Source organism: Crotalus tigris, unplaced genomic scaffold (genome assembly GCF_016545835.1).
Source record: "Crotalus tigris isolate CLP2741 ecotype Arizona unplaced genomic scaffold, ASM1654583v1 scf7180000019137.2069052, whole genome shotgun sequence".
NCBI classification, from domain to species: Eukaryota; Metazoa; Chordata; class Lepidosauria; order Squamata; family Viperidae; genus Crotalus; species Crotalus tigris.
This window is the reverse complement of record NW_024097395.1, coordinates 1,430,109-1,441,819: the sequence shown is the minus strand read 5'-3', so window position 1 is coordinate 1,441,819 and position 11,711 is coordinate 1,430,109. Positions and strand designations below refer to the sequence as shown.

Below are 11,711 nucleotides of genomic sequence, written 5' to 3'. Positions count from 1 at the left end.
CTCTCTCTGCCTTCTGCCAGTGCTCAGCTTTGTGTTCCTCACCAACCCCATCCCCTTGGTTGCTCTGTCACTTTCTCAATAACCTTGACCTTTATCCTTCTTCCTTCATCTCCTAGTCTTAATTCCTGGATCCCACCTTCTCCATCTGTTGTTGTGGTTACCATTACAAGGAAGCGGAGTATAAAATATGAATGTGTTATGTGTGACCGGTGTGTATATGTGTGGGGAGGTGAATCCTAAATTCAAGGTCCTACATATCCTTGAAGTTCAGGAGGTGGCTTTGGGCTAGTTGTTTTCTTCCAACAGAGCTTATTTCACATTCTGGAGATAAATTGAGGAGAGGCCCTCCTGTCAATCTTCTGATCTTTCAGAGAAGAAATGTGTTATAAGCATAAAAACAAATTAAAGAAAACTTTCCATTGTGTAGTGGAGATTATACTTCTTTAAAAGAGTTATTAATGCAGTCTTTATTAAAAAAATTGTTGTGGTTCCTGGACACAGAAGATCTTTATAATGACAAATTAAGTCTCTAATCTTCCAGTGGTAAGGACATTGAGAAGTGAAGACCTCATAGCTCCAGATGCATCTGGAAGAAACTGATTGTCTATATTCCATTTCCATATCACCCCAGATATGGTTCTGAGGCTTCCTTTGGTCACCCTGGTGGATGACCTAAGCCAGAAACTAAATGGAGGCAGTGCAACATGGTTCTCTTGGGTTCATCAGTTCTAGTATCTTCAATCCCAACTTTCATATCTTCTGAGACTATTTGAGGAGGTTGGATCGTAGGGCCCTCCTGTTCAAATGCACCCAGAAGATGCTGTTGAGGAATTACTATCAATCCCTACGTTATTTATTTATTTATTATTTATTTTTAAAATTTATAAGCCTCCCGGAGGACTCTGGGCGGCTAACAATAAAAACACATAAAACATAACAAAACAAACACCACAAGAACAGTCATCAGGGGTCAGATTTTATAAACCCCAGGCCTGCCGGAAAAGCCAGGTCTTGAGCAGCTTACGGAAAACCAACAGGGTGGGAGCGGTCCTAATCTCCGGGGGGAGATGGTTCCAAGACGTGGGCGCCATCACAGAGAAAACCCTCTGCGGCCCCGCCAAATGGCACTGCTTGGCTGACGGGACCTGAAGGAGGCCCAGCCTGTGGGATCTAACCGGACGAAGGGAACTATGAGGTAGTAGGCGGTCTCGCAAATAGCCTGGCCCTGAGCCATATAGGGCTTTAAAGGTAATAACCAACACCTTGAATTGGACCCGGAGACCAATAGGCAACCAGTGCAGCTCACGGAGGATAGGTGTAACGTGGGTGTACTGAGGAGCACCCACTATCACTTGCGCGGCTGCATTCTGGACCAACTGTAGTCTCCGAATACTTTTCAAGGGTAGCCCCATGTAGAGCGCATTGCAGTAGTCCAGTAGACCTGCATTATCTCATAGGGTTCTATCTTGTCCCTAAGTTGTCTAACATCTACATGAAACTACTGGGTATAATCACCAGCAGATCAGGGATGGAGTGCCACCAATGTGCTCATGAAGCTCTGTTGCTCTTTACCATTAGCAGTTTGCACCTTTGAATGTTGCTTAAATTTGATAATAATTTAATCTCCTTAGAGGAGCAGAACAAGCTGATACTAAATCCAGACAAGATACTGTTAGGAGAAAGTTGAACGTGGATTTTGGATGGGTTGCACTCCCTCAGAAAGCTGATGACAACTGTGGCAAAAAGCATATTTGCACAACAATTGGTGAGCCAGCTATGACCCTTCCAGACGTTACATCCTATCTTGACTATTTGGGATTGTCCTTGGAAAGTATTCAGGGGTTGCAACTGATGAAAAAAATATGGTGGTTAGGTTATTAACCCATTCGAAACATAGGGATGATAAAATGGCTGTATTGAAAGATCTGCTCTAGCTGTCTGCCAGCATAATTTAACTTGCTGCAGAGCCACTGATTGCATCCTATATTGTAATTTTGAGGAGTTTCCCCAAAGTATAGAATTGGCGATTCAAGGCTGACTTAATGAAAGATTTCTCTTTCATTAAGAAATGTATTTCTTCACATTTTAAATTCAGAGATGTCCCCTAAAACATATTTGCAGACATTATACGATTTCAGTCTTAATTAAAAAAAAAAAGCACTTTAATTGTTTCGCACTTTAACTGTTTCATCTCATTCCTGCAACAACTGGGCTAGTGTTCAAATGCCACAACAGAATTGTTTGTCCATGAAAGATTAGCTAGCTACCTCAGTAGAACCTGTTAGGGACATGCAGGGGTAGGCAACCTTGGCTCTTTTATGACTCGTGGACTTCAACTCCCAGAATTCCTGAGCCAGCATGGCTGGCTCAGGAATTCTGGGAATTGAAGTCCACGAGTCATAAAAGAGCCAAGGTTGCCTATCCCTGGACATGACTGTCACACAAAATGGTTAGATGTATAGCCTGGTTTTGCTTTAGAAGTGTAAAATTATGTTCTGTGCTTGATCGCTCTTGTTATTATTATTGTCATGATTATCCATGATACCATTTCACGCTACATTTGGAGGATTTATTTATAGCCCACCTTTATTATTTTTACAAATAACTCGAGGCAACAAACATATCCAGCATACCTTTCTCTTCCTGTTTCCCCACAACAGCAACCCTGTGAGGTGGGTTGGACTGAGAGACAGTGATTGGCTCAAGGTAACCCAATTGGCTTTTATGGCTAAGGAGGGACTAGAACTCACAGTCTCCTGATGATTGGCCTAAGGTAACCCTGCTGGCTTTCATGGCTAAGGCAGGATTAGAACTCTCAGCCTCCTGCTTTCTACCTGGTTCTTTAACCCAACCTTGGCTCTTTTATGACTTGTGGACTTCAACACCCAGAATTCCTGAGTCAGCATGGCTCAGCTTAGAAACCTCTCCCTTTCCCCTCAGCATGGCTGGCTCAGGAATTCTGGGAGTTGAAGTCCATGAGTCATAAAAGAGCCAAGGTTGCCTACCCCCGCACTAGACCAAACTGGCTCTCTTTTCTTCCTCTCCCTTATACTATTCATTAAATACATTGAATTCAGGACAGATTTTAAAAAGCACTTGGTTATATAACATATGGCTGAACATTGGGAGTTTGGTGCTATGAAATATGATGATGGGTCATATATTAAATGGGGATTGAACAAATGCATGGAGGATCAGACTATCAGTCTTGGTGGCTGTGGATTGCTTCCAAAATTCTTCATTACTATTCTATAGACCCACAGGAAGGGGGCATCAGTGGAATTGAGGTCTTACCCTTCTGACATGCTTATGAGTTTCCTAAATGCATCTGACTGGCTACTGAAAGCTGGACGACAGAAACCTGATCCAGTAAAGCTTTTCATAGATTTTGTTATTGATTCCTTCTATATCTTGCCTTTCTGCTTCTATAGTCTCATTCTTGCAAGGTTGATTGAAAGTGAATGATGAAAGATTGTGACCAGCAAAATTTCCAGGTTGAACTTCAGACCTCAGTCATAGTTTCCTGGCTTTTAGTCCAGTCCCTCAACTGCTACCCCATACTGGCTGGAAATGGCAGTTAAAAACAAAGCCCATTTTCATCACATGAAACACTCTTTAGGTATTGGATTATCAAAGTATAATTTGATATAAAAATGCCAATGGCTGTTCATTTGAGATAACACTAAACTGGCAGGAATAGCCAACACTCCATAAGACAAGCTTAGGATAAAAAAAGATCTTGACATGAGCTATGGGCTCTATTTAATGCGGAGAAAAGCAAGGTTTTATACTTGGGCAGGAAAAACCAAAGGTACAAGTACAGATTAGTTGAAACCTGGTTCAAAAACAATAACTGTGAGAGGGACCTTGGAGACAATCACTTAAATATGAGCCAGCAGTGTGCAGCAGCAGCCAAAAAAGGTAATACAATCTTTGAGGCATAGTCTCAAAATCACATGAAGTAGTAACACTTTATAAAGCCTTAGTAAGGCCATACCTGGAATACTGCATCCAGTTTTGGTTACCGCATTACAAAAAAGATGTTGAGACTTTGGAAACAAATGCAAAGAAGAGCAACTATGATGATTAAAGGCCTGGAGATAAAAACAGATGAACAACGATTGCAGGATTTGGGTATGGCTAGTCTAGAGAAGAGAAGGAGTAAGGGTGACATGATAGCAGTATTTCAATATATTTGAGAGGTTGCAACAAAGAGGAGGGGTCAACTTATTTTCCAAAGCACCAGAAGCCAGGACAAGAAGCAATGGATGGAAATTAGTTAAGGAGAGAAGCAACCTGGAATTAAGGAGAAACATCCTAACAGCAAAGACAATTAACCAGTGGAACAGTTTGCTTTCATATGTTATAGGTGGTTTTTAAGTAGAGACTGGACAGTCACTTGTCTGAAATGGTATAGGATCTCCTGCTTGAACAGGGGGCCTATACTGGAAGACCTCCAAGGTCCCTTCCAGTGCTATTCTGATTCTGACTTCTGAGCAACATGAAGATAAGATCAAGTCTGAACTTCAGAATGGTGGACTTATGTAGTGATTGAGATGTTGGGCTAGAACTGGGGAGACTGATGGAACCCCAGTACTCTCAGCCAGGAGGCTGACTGAAGGACTTTGGGCCGGTCACTGTTGCTCAGACCAGCCTAACTCACAGGGTTGTAGTGAGAAAATCAGAGGAAAGAATGTGTAATGGTATGTGAAGATGACTTTGGGAGATTGGGCAAAGAGATGCAGCTAAGGAAACAATCAGAGAAGACGCAGTTTTACCTCACAGCAGGAATGTGGGTGGGGTCGTAGGCTGAGAAGGGATGCTTCCTGGTTTTTTGGGCTATAAAAGGGACAAGGGCCAGAGATATATTTTCAGACATGCAAGATTTTGTTAGTGTAACTGTACGATAAAATAGAATTAGTTCATCTTGCCCATGTTTGCTGTCTCATCTATGTCGCAAGGCTGAAAGTATCTCTCTCTCTCTCCTGCCCCCCTTCCATCTCATTTTATAGCCCAATAAATTAAAATGTGACTGCATTTTGGACACTATACAATTGGCCATTTGCAGCACTCCCTGGTCACGAGACCATGACTTATGATGTTTTTGCCAGAAACCCGTGTTTACTTCCAGTTTATTGCCAAAACTGTCCCATTTGTTCTTCTTCCGTGTCTAGATCAAACTTGAAACTGCCAGAATGAAGCCACCTTCTTGGCTTTGTTGTTGGCCAAAAATAATTATCAGTACATGTTTCTGGTGGTAGCCAACATAACAGCAGATGGGCTGGACTCAGTGTCTCTCCACATTCACATAGAGCAGTGGTGGCGAACCTATGGCACGGTTGCCAGAGGCGGCACTTGGAGCCCTCTCTGTGGGCACACGTGCCGTTGCCCCAGGCTTGCCTCCGCCCGCTACCCCCTCCTCTCCAGCAACCCCCTGGAGGAGAATCGCCCCTGAGCATGGTCCACTCAGAGCAGCTCAGCCAAGGACATGGCAGCCAGGCAGCGTAGACAAGACTCTGCCCGCACGCTCCAATGCACACAATTGATGCTGCGGGACGCAGGCAGAAGGCATGGCTGCCATGGCGCTGCTGGGCTGCCTGGATGATCTGCAGCGGGCGCTGGAGGCGGTGAGTGGCACTGCGGGCAGGCAGGGAGGAGCAGAGTGGGGGCAGCACAGGGGGTGGAGTGGGGTGGGGCAGGGGCAGGGGCAGTTTTGGGGCACTTGGTCTCTAAAAGGTTCGCCATCACTGACATAGAGTGTTGCTCTCCGCTAAGAGCCTCCACTTGAGCATATTGGTTTTACATTTAGGCCCTCTAATTCTTAACCTATTCAGGGTCCTCTAAGTAGTATAAGGGAGATCAGATCCTTCAGCTGTATCCTGCTTTAATTGTAATTCCTTGCACGATTTCAAACCAACCCATAGCAAATAATGAGTTCACCAAACAACCATGGTGTTCGCTTTACAACTTAATGACCATTGCAAAAAAGATGATAGAGTTAAGTTCAGTATAGTGACCCACTTTACGATTGTCATAACGTACGACCAAAATTGTGGGCACAATGACAGTCATAAGTTGAAGATTACTTGTATTCAGGAGAAAGGACCACAGTAGCCTTTAAGGTTTAAGATCAATTTATTTTAATTGATTAAACACAAAAACAGTATTAAAAATCCGAGAAATTTTTTGTTTTTTTTAATACTCCACCCACAGGTGCTGTTCCTTTTCTTCCTGTTTCGATAACTCTGCTCTTTCCTTCATATTTCAACCTTCCAATTGAAGATCCAAATATGTGCCCTCTAGTGGGGAAAAACTGCAGTAGTCTTAGAATTGTCGAAACATGTGCTTTAATTTAAATCACATTCCAGTATAGAATAAGCAATGTTTAAATTTACTGAATTCATTCAGATTAGTGGATCAAACGGGCCCATGATTATCCTGTAATATTTGTAAATCAGACTGATGATACTCGTTTCGCTTTTTTAAAAGACTTTTGAAAACGGATACCTTAATGTCAAACAGACGTTTCAAAAATGCTCTTGTTAAATCTAATACTGCTGTCTGCTGATGAAATGAAAGCTGTTTGCAGGCTAAAAAGTATGTTGCTTGCAGCATTATTTTCATTTCCAAAAATCCCCCTGGGTTTCACATATGCTCCAGAGCCACCCATAGAAAATTAAAATTGGGGGTGGTTGGGAGTGTGGGTACACCCACCTGGCAGAAAACAAACAAACAGAAGTGGTAGAAAATATTTTACTTCTGGATTAATGCAAGCGCCATAGATTAATCTATGGCGCTGCTTTTGGAAATCACTCAGATGCTACAGCTGGTCAGACTGCCATACTGCTAATAGTTATGGGAGAACCTCAATACATCCATATAATGCCAGTATTTGGTGAGTACACGGTTACTAGTTGGCTTCTGGATGCAATTCAAAATTACATTAAAGTAATTTTTAAAGTCCTTCGTGGATCAAAGCCTTGTTACTTGCTGAATGACCTGTCTTCAATTATTTTGGACCATTCAGTAAGATCTGGCAGGCATGGTGTGCTCCAGATCCTATCTCTTTAGCCAAGGGCTCTCCAGACTTGGCATCTTTAAGACTTGTGGACGTTAACTCTCAAAAGTCTGAGAGTTGGCTGGGAAATTCTGGGAGTTGAAGTCCATAAGTCTTAAAGCTGCCAAGTTTGGAAATCTCTGGTTTACGTTATGATATCTTACGGGACCCAGGAAGCATGCTTTGTCTGATGCTGCACCTGCCCTTAGGAATAATATTCCTCTCATGATTCAGACAGTACTAGTCCTGCCTTGCGGACCTGTTCCTTCCCAGGCTGTGAGTCAGGAGGATTAGTAAACCCATCTGGATTGAGTATTTCAATTGCTGAATGCCTCCAGCATAATTTGTTTCATGCTTTATTCCATTTCATTATCGCTTGTCTATTTCTGTAGCTGGGATAATTGTATGCCGTCCTGAGCCATTTATCAAGAGAGTGGCTATACAAGAGATAGGATCTGGAGAAAACCAAGCCTGCCAGATCTTACTAAATGGGCAGCAGTAATTGGAGATAGGTCATAAAATTTTATTGACTGCCAATATAATTAGAAATGGCGAATCTCTAATCTAGCCTAGATGGGATGACCAAGAGCAGGTTGTAGTGTAGTCATTAAAGGCACCCGAACCTGAAGATTTACAGTGGAGTCCTACGCCCATGTTGGACTGGAAGCTATCTGAATGAGTAGGCCATTCCTCTCTCTTAGCCCCAGGAAGAAGGGTAGAACAGGTGACTTCTGAAGATATAGGTTAGTGTTTCTCAACCTTGGCAACTTTACGATGTGTGGACTTAAACTCCCAAAATTCTCCAGCCAGCAACGCTAGCTGGAGAATTCTGGGAGTTGAAGTCCACACATCGTAAAGTTGCCAAGGTTGAGAAACACTGATATAGGTGAACCTGCCCCTGAAACTATGAATTGGTTTTATCTAAATAGCTGTGGGTACATATCCAAGTAGGATTTCATCATGGCTAATAACTCCAGGTTAGATCCCAAGGGACAATAATACTGAAAGAATTGGAGCTGAGTTTCAAGAAAAATTGTGCCCCTCCACACACACACCTCTTGCTTATCCACACTTGTTTTTGTATGTGTGTCATGACATTGCACACATCATGCTCAATTCATCATTCTGACCAAACTTTCAGATTGTGATCTGAAAGGGTTCTGAAGGAAAGTGGATTCAACACACACACAAAAAAAAAAGTGAGGGGCCACAAGAAGTCTGTTGAAGAAAATTAATCAGGACTGGAATGCAAAATCATCATATAAAGGAAGAGAGAATGGGTCCAGAGGAAGAAAACTGAGAAAGTCATGATTGAATGAAATTAAAAGTCATGAATGGATGAAATGATCATGACTGAATGAAATTGATTCTCCTGAGAATGAAGGAGCCAGGCAGTTTAATGGATCAAAGACAGTGTAGGAAGCCTTATCTGGATGTGACGGAAGCAAGGATTTGCAAGAATAAAAGGTTTTGAGTGGCTTATTGAATGGTGTGAACTACATTTCATCACATTTCTTTTTTCCTGTCTCATTTGTATATATGTATTTTATTTATTCATTTTTTGTCAAATTTATAGACCCCCTCCCATCTCATAAACAGGTGGACAGCATACACCAAAACTAAATCAAACAACACCATGTTTCCCCAAAAATAAGACCGGGTTTTGTTTTGTTTTTTGCCTCCAAAAGAGGCACCAGGTCTTATTTTGGGGGGATGCCTTTTATACTCACCTCCGGCATCGACAGCCCCGTCCAGCCAGTCCACTTCTTGAGCCAAAGGAGCAGCTGCATTCTGCAGTTGCATTCCAGCCTGCATTTTGCAGTCAGGTCTTTCCAGAACGCCTCTGGTCCTGGATTCAATCCATAGCTTGGTCCTCGGCTGCAGAGGTTTTGCAGAACAGAGCTATGGATTGGATCCATAGCTTGGTTCTTGGCTGCACAGGCCTTCCAGAAAGGCCTGTGACTGAGAAATGCAAGCCTGGCTACAAAAGACATGGGTGGGCGAGGAGACACCTGGCTGCAAGGTAAGTGTGTGCCTCACCCCAAAACTAGGGTTTATTTTTGGGGTAAAGCTCATATTAGGCCCACCCCCCAAAATCGAGCTAGGGCTTATTTTCAGAGTAGGCCTTACTTTCAGAGAAACCACGGTACATACAAAATAAGTGTTATTATCGTTATTAAAAGCTTTATGATTATAAAATAACATAAAACTAAAAGAAAAAAAACTATTGGGTAGAGAGCAGATGGTAATAACAGTGGAGACACCTCAATATTTCAGCAGGCCCTTGGGGTCCCCAGGCCTAATGGCACAACCAGGCCTTGATGAACTTCCAGAGAGACAAAATGGATGAAGCCGGCCTCGTTTCAAGACACCATAATGTGGGCACCAGAACTGAAGAGGCCCCGCTGCCTAGGGCCCGCCAAGTGTCACTCCCTAGTCGATGGGACCTGCAGCATGCCCTTTGCTGGGTTTGGTGAGATGGGCAGATATAATTGGGGAGAGGAAGTCCCTCAAGTAACTCAGTCCCATGCCACGTAGGGCTTTAAAGATCAAAATTAGCACCTTGAATTGGCCTTGGAAACAGACTGGCATCCAATGTCGCTAGCGAAGTGGGTGGAGGTATAATGTGTTCTTCAAGAAACACATATAACTGCCTGCGCTGCTTATATTCTGTACCAGATGAAGCTTCTGGATCCTCTTCTTCGTATCTTCAAATCTTTTGACTTGCGATTTCTTAACTCTTTTGTGTGCACGTCCCATTACATGGCAATAAGAATGCAGTAAGTGTGTTGTTTGCATAAATGCAATTTAGCCAATTTGCACGCCAAGAAAGGGTGGGACTCCAACATCGGAGACCGTGCTAGGCCTCCTTATTGAACTGCCTACAGTAGGTCTGCTCATAAAGCACCTGGAATAATAGAACATGTTTGTAGATTGCCCACCCTGCATATTAATATTAAGCTGCTGGAAAAACCAACTTTCCAGCTTGCTATAACTTCCAGCTAAGCATTTGCTTTTTCTCATTCATAGGCATTTCATTCAACTTTCTAGTCCTATCTTTTGACTCTCGTGAGAGCACATGGTTACTAATCCTGCGATCACATAAGGTCTTCGGAAGTAGGATAGTCACACGTTTGGACTCCAAAATCACGGTCAAGATGGAAGAAGAGATCATTTCTGGCTTATTTGGAGAAGTTTCATGAGCCAAAGTCCCACTTGGCGGATTTTTCTAAAAAAAAATAATGAGGTCCTTGTATATAAGTTTGCCCTGTAGTGTGTTGCTTTCTCCGTTTCTTGATGACTTTTTGTATACTTAACATTGCAGAATTTTTTTTGTTTGCTACCTTTTTTGTTAAGCACAATAGATCACTGCTGTCTGAAAGCAATGCTTCTTCCAATCCATTTCCTACAAATTGGTAAATTCCTGTCTGTATCCTTGTGATGATTTGAAACCTTTTGGCCTACTGCATTAATTTCTACCACTAAAAATGTACTAACTATAAGCTTGGTGGAGTGGATTGGAATAGAAGTCAGGAGAGCGGGAATTCTAGTTCTGCCCTAGGCACAAAACCAACTGGGTGACTTAGGGCCAGTCACGATGTCTCTCTCTCAATCTAAGAAGAAGATACTGACAAGCTGCTTCTGACAATGTTGCCAAGAAAACTGCGGGGACTTGTTCCTACAATATCAGGAATCAGGGTGACTTGATGGATTATGGCAACAATTGTTTCGGTGGAAGTTGTATTCATCTCGTTTTGCACATTTGTTCTTCTCAAACCATTCATCTCATTCACATTTTTACACGTTTGCTTTTTCCACTCATTTTACACATTTTGCTGGTGGCCATTCTCTTTGCATGGAAACTAATCTTCGTCAGATTAGGAGAACAAATCCGTTAATGCACCCAGTCATTTACCATTTGCCAAACAGTTGGACCCAGAACGCTAGAGATGTCAAGTGCTATTGCTTGATGCAGGTGCTTTTCTACTAGTGGTAGTACAATCTGAAACACAAAAAGACTTTGCAACAGAGGGCTCAAGCTTTATACCTTAACTTGTTTTATGGGGTGTTTTTTTGTTGGCAAGTTTTCAGCTTGATTCTATGTCTGAGTGCACTTTTATTCTTCAGTCACTGCTGAGAAAAGAGGGAGAAATATTGAATTATGGCCTCTCTTTGATAAAACAATTTAAGTGACTTTTGCAGGGTTTGGAGAGAATTGTTCCATTTCCCTCCAATACACCCTGCTTAAACTTAATCCTAGAGATTTTAATTAAAGAGACTTTTCTAACAATTGTTTGTTTGTCGTAATTCAATGCAATTGTCGTAATTCAAGCAGAAACAGTGTTTCTGAAAAGATTTTCCTCTTGCCTGTTGTTTAAAAGCAGTAACTTGTACTTAGTCCAACTCATCTAGAAGACACCAGGATGCTAAGTCTTCTGTGTAACATGTGAATAATTCAGTTATTCAGCATTAACAACTTGAGAATTTGGGAAGAAACAAAACAACCCTGATAATGTAAGATAAATTTATCAGTGCTATTGTTTAAGTCAGTGTTTCCCAACCTTGGCAACTTTAAAGCCAGTGGACTTCAACTCCCAGAATTCCCCAGCCAGCCATGGGGAATTCTGGCTGGGGAATTCTGGGAGTTGAGGTC

At 42.3% G+C, this 11,711-nt stretch overlaps 1 protein-coding gene across 5 annotated transcripts in view; it reads left to right on the top strand.

The window, feature by feature from the left end:
• Positions 1-11,348, top strand: part of ZHX2 (zinc fingers and homeoboxes 2) — a 68,022-nt gene extending 56,674 nt beyond the window's left edge. For 3 of the 5 annotated variants that reach the window (XM_039359791.1, XM_039359793.1, XM_039359794.1), the window contains exon 3: positions 10,088-11,348. The gene's annotated coding sequence lies outside the window, so the exon portion shown is untranslated. Of the gene's footprint in view, positions 1-9,334 lie in introns of all 5 variants that reach the window. The other 2 variants (XR_005558692.1, XM_039359792.1) reach the window with 2 other exon arrangements.
• The last annotated feature ends 363 nt before the right edge of the window (positions 11,349-11,711 follow it).